Source organism: Berghia stephanieae, chromosome 11, assembly GCF_034508935.2.
Source record: "Berghia stephanieae isolate SIO BIC M18660-M18661 chromosome 11, UCSD_Bste_1.3, whole genome shotgun sequence".
Taxonomy (NCBI): Eukaryota; Metazoa; Mollusca; class Gastropoda; order Nudibranchia; family Aeolidiidae; genus Berghia; species Berghia stephanieae.
The window spans coordinates 2,546,804-2,554,303 of NC_088370.1; the positions used below are offsets into that span (position 1 = coordinate 2,546,804).

A 7,500-nucleotide genomic window follows, 5' to 3' on the forward strand; every position below is an offset into this window, starting at 1 on the left:
ACTGTAGAGAATTTTTTTTTTTTAAACCAACCCAACTCGTATTTAAAATGTTGGCCATAAAACTCGTCCTTCAAATATCGGTTGATTAAAATGACTCTCATCTTGGCAAAAACTCTCAAACCTGGGACTTCGCCTCGCGAGGCGAAGTCCCAGGTTTGAGAGTTTTTGCCAAGATGAGAGTCATTCTAATCCACCGATATTTGAAGGACGAGTTTTATAGCGAAAATTTTAAATGCGTGTTATTTATCAGTCTACGTTAGTATTGTAGTTATCTATATGTAGAATATTTCATTGTGTTCTATTTGATCAACGGATTTCAATGAGATTTTATAATATTGTTCTGTGGATTGTGATAACTTTCAATAGTTTATCAAAGCACTGACTATCACCTTCTGTAATATAAGTACATAATATAATATAATATAATATAATATAATATAATATAATATAATATAATATAATATAATATAATATAATATAATATAATATAATATAATATAATATAAAATAATATCATATAATATATTTTAATATAGTATATAATATAATATAATATAATATAATATAATATAATATATATAATATATTTTATATAGTATATAATATAACAATATAACAATATAATATAATATAATAAAATGTAATATAACATGATATAATATATAATATAATATAATATAATATAATATAATATAATATAATATAATATAATATAATATAATATAATATAATATAATATAATATAATATAATATAATATAATATAATATAATGTAATATAATATATTATAATATAATATAATATAGTATTAGTCTCAATTATTGTGTTTTATTTGGTTAAGGAATTCAGAAGAATGAGAATCTAATATTGTTGTTCTGTAAATGTTGATATCATTTCGTACTTCATCTACAAGTTGCCAACATCAGTCATAATATAAGCAAGTACATAATATAATATAATAATATAGATAGTTCCTAACACCGTGTTTCATTTGATGAAGGAATTTAGAAGAGTGAGAATCTATATTGTTATTTAAAAAATCGATATTTTATAGATAGTTCGAAGATGACGTCACTCAGGTCTTTGTTATTGTTTTTTTGCCATCCGCGTTTATGAGTAATGCTCACTGAACTGCATTAACCCGACTATAAACGTTCTTGGATACGCACAGTTTTGTGTGTTGGTCCCTTGTACTTCCGGATGGCAATGTTATGAGCTTCTCAGCCAAGCGCATCCTATCTATATAGAGCAATATCCACTAAACGTGCTCAAAGCTCTTTACAATGGGGTCCCTGGCCAACAGCAACATTTAACAAGTAAGACGGGACAAGAGGTCTGTTAGGCGATATTACAAATTTTTTTTCGGACAGAAACAACGCTGTTAACTGCCAGGTACCCATTTTACACCTTAGTACGGTGAGAGAATGTGAGTAGAGAGCCTTCTCCAAGGATTCAACTATGCGCCGACGCGAGGCTCGAATCTAGGACATTCCGATCCGAAAGCGAGTGTCATATCACTAGACCACATAGCCGCACTTGTTAAGAGGTTGTGATATCATCATTTCATAGTTTACCTACATACTGGCCAACATTATCCGTAGTATAAATAAGTACACAATATAATATTATTATAGTCCCGATAGATAGAATGAAGTTGACGTCACTCTGGTCTTTGTTATTTATGTTTGCCATCCACGTTTATGAGTAATTCTTACTAGGCGGTATTATTCAGACTATAAAAGTTCATGGTTACACATAGTTTTGTGTGTTTGTCCGTTATACTTCCGGATGGCAATGTTATGAACTTCTTATCAAGCGCATACTATCTATAACTGTTAATCATTTGGAAGGAGAAGAGCGAGAATATCTTATTGTTCTGTGGATGTTGAGATCATTTCGTAACATTATCCAGAGAAGTGAGTGTTGATAATAACAAGGCATGAAGTGAGTAGGAAAGTACGGCGACGGGGACTCGAACCGTAGCCATCGTTAATTTATAGCCTGACCGTAGCCATCGTTAACTTATAGCCTGACCGCAGCCATCGTTAATTTATAGCCTGACCGTAGCCATCGTTAACTTATAGCCTGACATTGACCAAAAAAATGACGTCAAAATGCCAGTCTTTTGCCACAAAAGAAAACAACTCGTGACTTGTATTCAATAGTTCAACCAATGGGACCACTTGTTTCCATGAGCACTACTAACGACAACTCACTAGGCGGTGCAAAACCCAAATAATGATGTCAAAATGCCAGTCTTTTCGGGTTTCAGTGTCAGGTCATAACTTAACGATGGCTACGGCCTGACACTGGCCAAAAAATGACGTCAAAAGACAAGTCATTGGCCACAAAAGAGAACAAATCGTGAGAACCCTCTTGTCACAGTAAAGGTTGTTCACAATTATCTTATTAAATTTTATTTTATTAAGAACTGAATTCATCTCACTCCAGTTATATTTCGGTAGGCTTAGATAAACTTTACCTTCTAATATTAGATCGTCTTTCCTTTTATAGCCTTCCCTCGAATTAATTTCTAATTAGTGAATACTTTTCGTTCTACATTCTGTCACGTAGCCACTTATTATAAAAGCTGATAGGTCTAACATTTGACACTCACTTTCTCTCCACAATCTATGCCGGACGGCCAGTCGCTCTATTCCTATATATATATATATTGTAAGATTTTTATCTTTTGGGACTTTGTAGATATTATATCTACACCATTAAGACGCCGGAGCTTTTAACTTTGATTGTATAATCTTCAAGGATCAAACCCAAGCCCGCTGTCAAAGGACTACACAATAACTTCTTACCAATTGCCTGGAAGTGGAATTTTACGAGTCCGATCCTGTTATCAGAGGAATAGATCATCCAAGCCCATCAACTGCCTGGAAACGTAAACTTACGAACCTGACATATTATCATAAGTTACGTAAAATATTCATATCCCTATTTGTAACTGCCACGATCACTGTTTATCTCTTTTAATTAAATTTCATCATTATTTTTATTTCATTGTAAACAAATCGTTAATTGTTTTTCATTTATAGTAACTAGTAAATTCTGGGGCCTCATTCTACATATATCTTTATGCATAGTCGAGTAGCTCTTTACTCACTTGAGACCATGACACCTCTAGAACTTACAGTTTGACGTCATTTTTAGGTTTGTGCAGCGTCCAGTGAGTTGTCGCGTAGCCATCGTTATGTAACTTTGCGAAGGGCACGGTTGTCGTTAGTTGTGCTCAAAGACACAAGTTATATCATTGGTTGAACTATTGAATACAACTCACGATTTGTTTTCTTTTGTGGCAAAAGACTGGCATTTTGACGTCATTTTTTGGTCAGTATCAGGCCATAACTTTACGAAGGCCACACTCGAACCGTAGCCATCGTTATGTTATAGCCTGGCACTGAAATCCAAAAGGACTGGCAATTAAAAAATCAAAAAAAAAAAGTACATTATTACGCGTATTATTATTGTCATTATTAATTTGACGTCATTATTTGGTTTTTGTATCGCCTAGTGAGTTGTCGTTAGTAGTGCTCATGGAAACAAGTTATTTCCTTGGTTGAACTATTGAATACAGCTCACGATTTGTTTTCTTTTGTGGCCAAAGACTTGTCTCTTGACGTCAATTTTTGGTCAGTGTCAGCGTAGCCATCGTGAACTTATATAGCCTGACACTGACCAAAAAATGACGTCAAAATGCCAGTCTCGCCACAAAAGAAAAAAATCGTGAGTTGTATTCAATAGTTCAACCAATGAAATAACTTGTTTCCATGAGCTCTACTAACGACAACTCACTAGGCGGTTCAAAAAACAAATAATGACGTCCAAATGCCTGTCTTTTTTGGGTTTCAGTGTCAGGATGATGGCTACGGCCTGACACTAGAACTCTCTAGAACTTACAGTTTGACGTCATTTTTAGGTTTGTGCAGCGTCCAGTGAGTTGTCGCGTAGCCATCGTTATGTAACTTTACGAAGGGCACGGTTGTCGTTAGTTGTGCTCAAAGAAACAAGTGGTCCCATTGGTTGAACTATTGAATACAACTCACGATTTGTTTTCTTTTGAAGTCAAAGACTGGCATTTTGACGTCAGTTTTTGGTCAGTGTCATGCTATAAGTTAACGATGGCAACGGCTCTAACCGTAGCCTTCGTTATATTATAGCCTGACACTAAAATCCAAAAGGTTTGGCAGTTTGACGTCATTATTTGGATTTTGCACCGCCTAGTGAGTTGTCGTTAGTTGTGATCAAAGAAAAAAGTGATCCCATTGGTTGAACTATTGAATACAACTCACGATTTGTTTTATTTTGAAGCCAAAGACTGGCATTTTGACGTCATTTTTTGGTCAGTGTCAGGCCGTAGCCATCGTTATGTTATAGCCTGATACTGAAATCCAAAAGGACGGGCATTTTGGCATCATTATTTGGTTTTTGCACCGTCTAGTGAGTTGTCGTTAGTAGAGCTCATGGAAACAAGTTATTTCATTGGTTGAACTATTAAATACAACTCACGATTTGTTTTCTTTTGTGGCAAAAGACTGGTATTTTGACGTCATTTTTTGGTCAGTGTCAGGCCATAACTTTACGAAGGCCACGGTGTCAGACTATAACATAACGATGGCTACGCTCGAACTCGCGACCTTACTTATACTTTATTTTCACACACCGTCCAACCCGATCCATACTCTTAAGTAATTACCTGGTTAGATATGCCCATGCGGTCACCCCAGACAGACCATGGACCACATCCTGTCCGAATGCTCGCTGGAACCTCACTGCACCAATGCTGACCTGAGGGAATGCAACCAGACTGCCCGGGACTGGCTGACTCACTGGCGCGACAAGATATGATGAAGACCTGGTTAAATAGTCCCTAATACTGTGTATTATTTGATGAAGGAATTAGAGTCTGTTGTTTGCGTTGGCTGGTTGTCATCTCATATTTAACTACACACATAATCAGGGAGAGAGTGTGAAAATTGCTTGGTATGGTTGTGGTGAACTCTTTAAAAAAAAATCAATATATTTATTATTGCACTTTGTAGATATTCATTTATTGTAGAAAACTTAATAATGCTATTCGATTAAGTAAAATACTCACATTATCCGGATATAACGTACTGACACAAAACTATGTGTAACCTCGAACGTTTATACTCTGGTTAGTACAGTTTAGTGAGAATTACTCATAAACGTGTATGACAAAAAACTACAGCAAAGACCCGAGTGACGTCAACTTCATTCTGTCCATAGTTTTGTGTGTTGGTCCGTTAAATTTCCGGATGGGAATGTTGTGAGTTTCTTAGCCAGGCTCACAGCATCTAATGAGAAAACTCACAATTTGTTTTCATTTGTGGTCAGAGTCTGTTGGCGTAATTGGATTCAATAGTCTGGTGTCACGTCCGCCCAGCAACTGCTGGTTCTAAACAAAGAAAATCGGTACTTTTTATTCTTCATTTTGGCTAGAACTTTTTCGCATATCATGTGATCAGAATGTATAAAAGTCAAAACATGATCAGATTTATACTTTTTTTCTCCTCTGGATACACGTTTATGCTCGTCGGAGAAGTATTTCAAAAGGGCGTCCGCCATTGTACCGATAGTTGAGAAGCAGTTACTAAGTTACTATGCATCATTACGAGGGAAGTGACGTCACGACTGTTGAAGCCTATTGTTTGGACCAGTGTCGGACTATGAGTTAAGGAGGGCTACGACTGAACACGGATAAACGACAGAATCTCATACAAACGCATACTCTTGATAGAATAAATGTATAGATAGAATGAAGTTGACGTCACTCGGGTCTTTGTTATTTATTGTTTTTTTGCCATCCTCGTTTATGAGTAATTCTCACTAAACTGTATTAACCAGACTATAAAAGTTCATGGTTACACAGAGTTTTGTGTGTTGGTCCGTTATACTTCCGGATGGTAATGTTCTGAGCATTTAAGCCAATCGCATACAATCTATATAGATGGCATCAATACTTTATTGTTGCTGTGCCAATATTATGTGGTCTTATGGAATTTCACTCGCTTCGGATAGGATAAAAAGGTCCTGGGTTCGATCCTCGCTCGGCGCATTGTTGAGTCCTTGGAAAAAGTTCTTTACTCACATACTCTTACCTTATTCAGGTGTCAAATGAGTATCTTGTCGTTAACAGTGTTGTCTCAGTAGGAAAAACTTGTAATATCGTCTAACAGACATCATGTCTCGTTCTAAATTTTAGGTGTTGCTGTTGGTCAGAGACCTTTTGTAAAGCGCTGTGAGTAAGCTTAGTGGATATTGGATAAATAAATAGAACGAAGATGACGTCATTCGGGTCTTTATTATTGGTTTTTGCCATCCGCGTTTATGAGTTATTCTCACTAAACAGTATTAACCAGACTATAAACGTTCATGTTTACACATAGTTTTGGGTGTAGGTTCGTTATACTTACGGATGGCAATGTTATGAAAATCTTAGCCAAGCGCATACTATCTTTTGATAGTATGCGCTTGGCTAAGAAGCTGTGTGTAAACATGAACGTTTATAGTCTGGTTAATACAGTTTAGTGAGTATTACTCATTAACGTGGATGGCAAAAACCAATAACAAAGACCAGAGTGACGTCAACTTCATTCTATCGATAAAAGTTCTTTTTTTTAAGACCGCCAATTCGGGGATTAGGTCTCACTAAATTCTCTCCATAAGAAAATATAGATTAATTGTTACAGTTCACACATAGTTTTGCGCGTTTATGCGATTGATCTGGCGGGCAGCACCGGTGGATATTTTACTTATGCGCACTGCATCAGTTGGCCTTGCATTAATTCACTTCCCAGTAACAGTGGGGGATGGTGTGTAATAACTGTTATTATTTTGTGTTCTGTAAGAGCTAATTTTGCCATTCCCCGAATTGTTGGACTGATTGTGTTACCGTCAATGTTGTGGGTGGTAAGTGTTCATAATTATAACAAACCAAAGGTTACACATTACACATGGATTGCGCTTGGCCAAGGAGTTCACAACATTGCCATCCGGAAGTATAACGGACCAACACACAAACTCTGTGTAACCATGAACTTTTATAGTCTGGTTAATACAGTTTAGTGAGAACAACTCACAAACGCGGATGGCAAAAACAATAACAAAAGCCTGAGTGACGTCATCTGCATACTATCTATACATAGTCTATAGATAGTATGCAGTTGACGCCACTCGGGTCTTTGTTATTGTTTTTTGCCATCCGCGTTTATGAATGATTCTCACCAAAAGGTATTAACCAGACTATAAAAGTTCATGGTTACACATAATTTTGTGTGTCGGTCCGTTATACTTCCGGATGGCAATCTTGTGAGCTTCTTAGCCAAGCGCATACTATCTATATATGATATGCGTCTAGGTCACATACTCACTATATTCACCAGCCGGGTATAACATACGGACACACAAAGCTGTGTTTAACGTAAAACATTTATCGTGTTATGATATAATTTAATGAGAACTAAT

General features: G+C 36.2%; 1 protein-coding gene across 1 annotated transcript in view; it reads left to right on the forward strand.

The window, feature by feature from the left end:
- The window catches only part of LOC144956799 (uncharacterized), a 23,717-nt gene that overhangs the window by 108 nt on the left and 16,109 nt on the right, over nucleotides 1-7,500 (forward strand). Inside the window, exon 1 of the mRNA XM_078887532.1 lies at nucleotides 1-3. This exon is cut by the window's left edge and continues 108 nt beyond it. The gene's annotated coding sequence lies outside the window, so the exon portion shown is untranslated. The remainder of the gene's footprint in view (nucleotides 4-7,500) is intronic.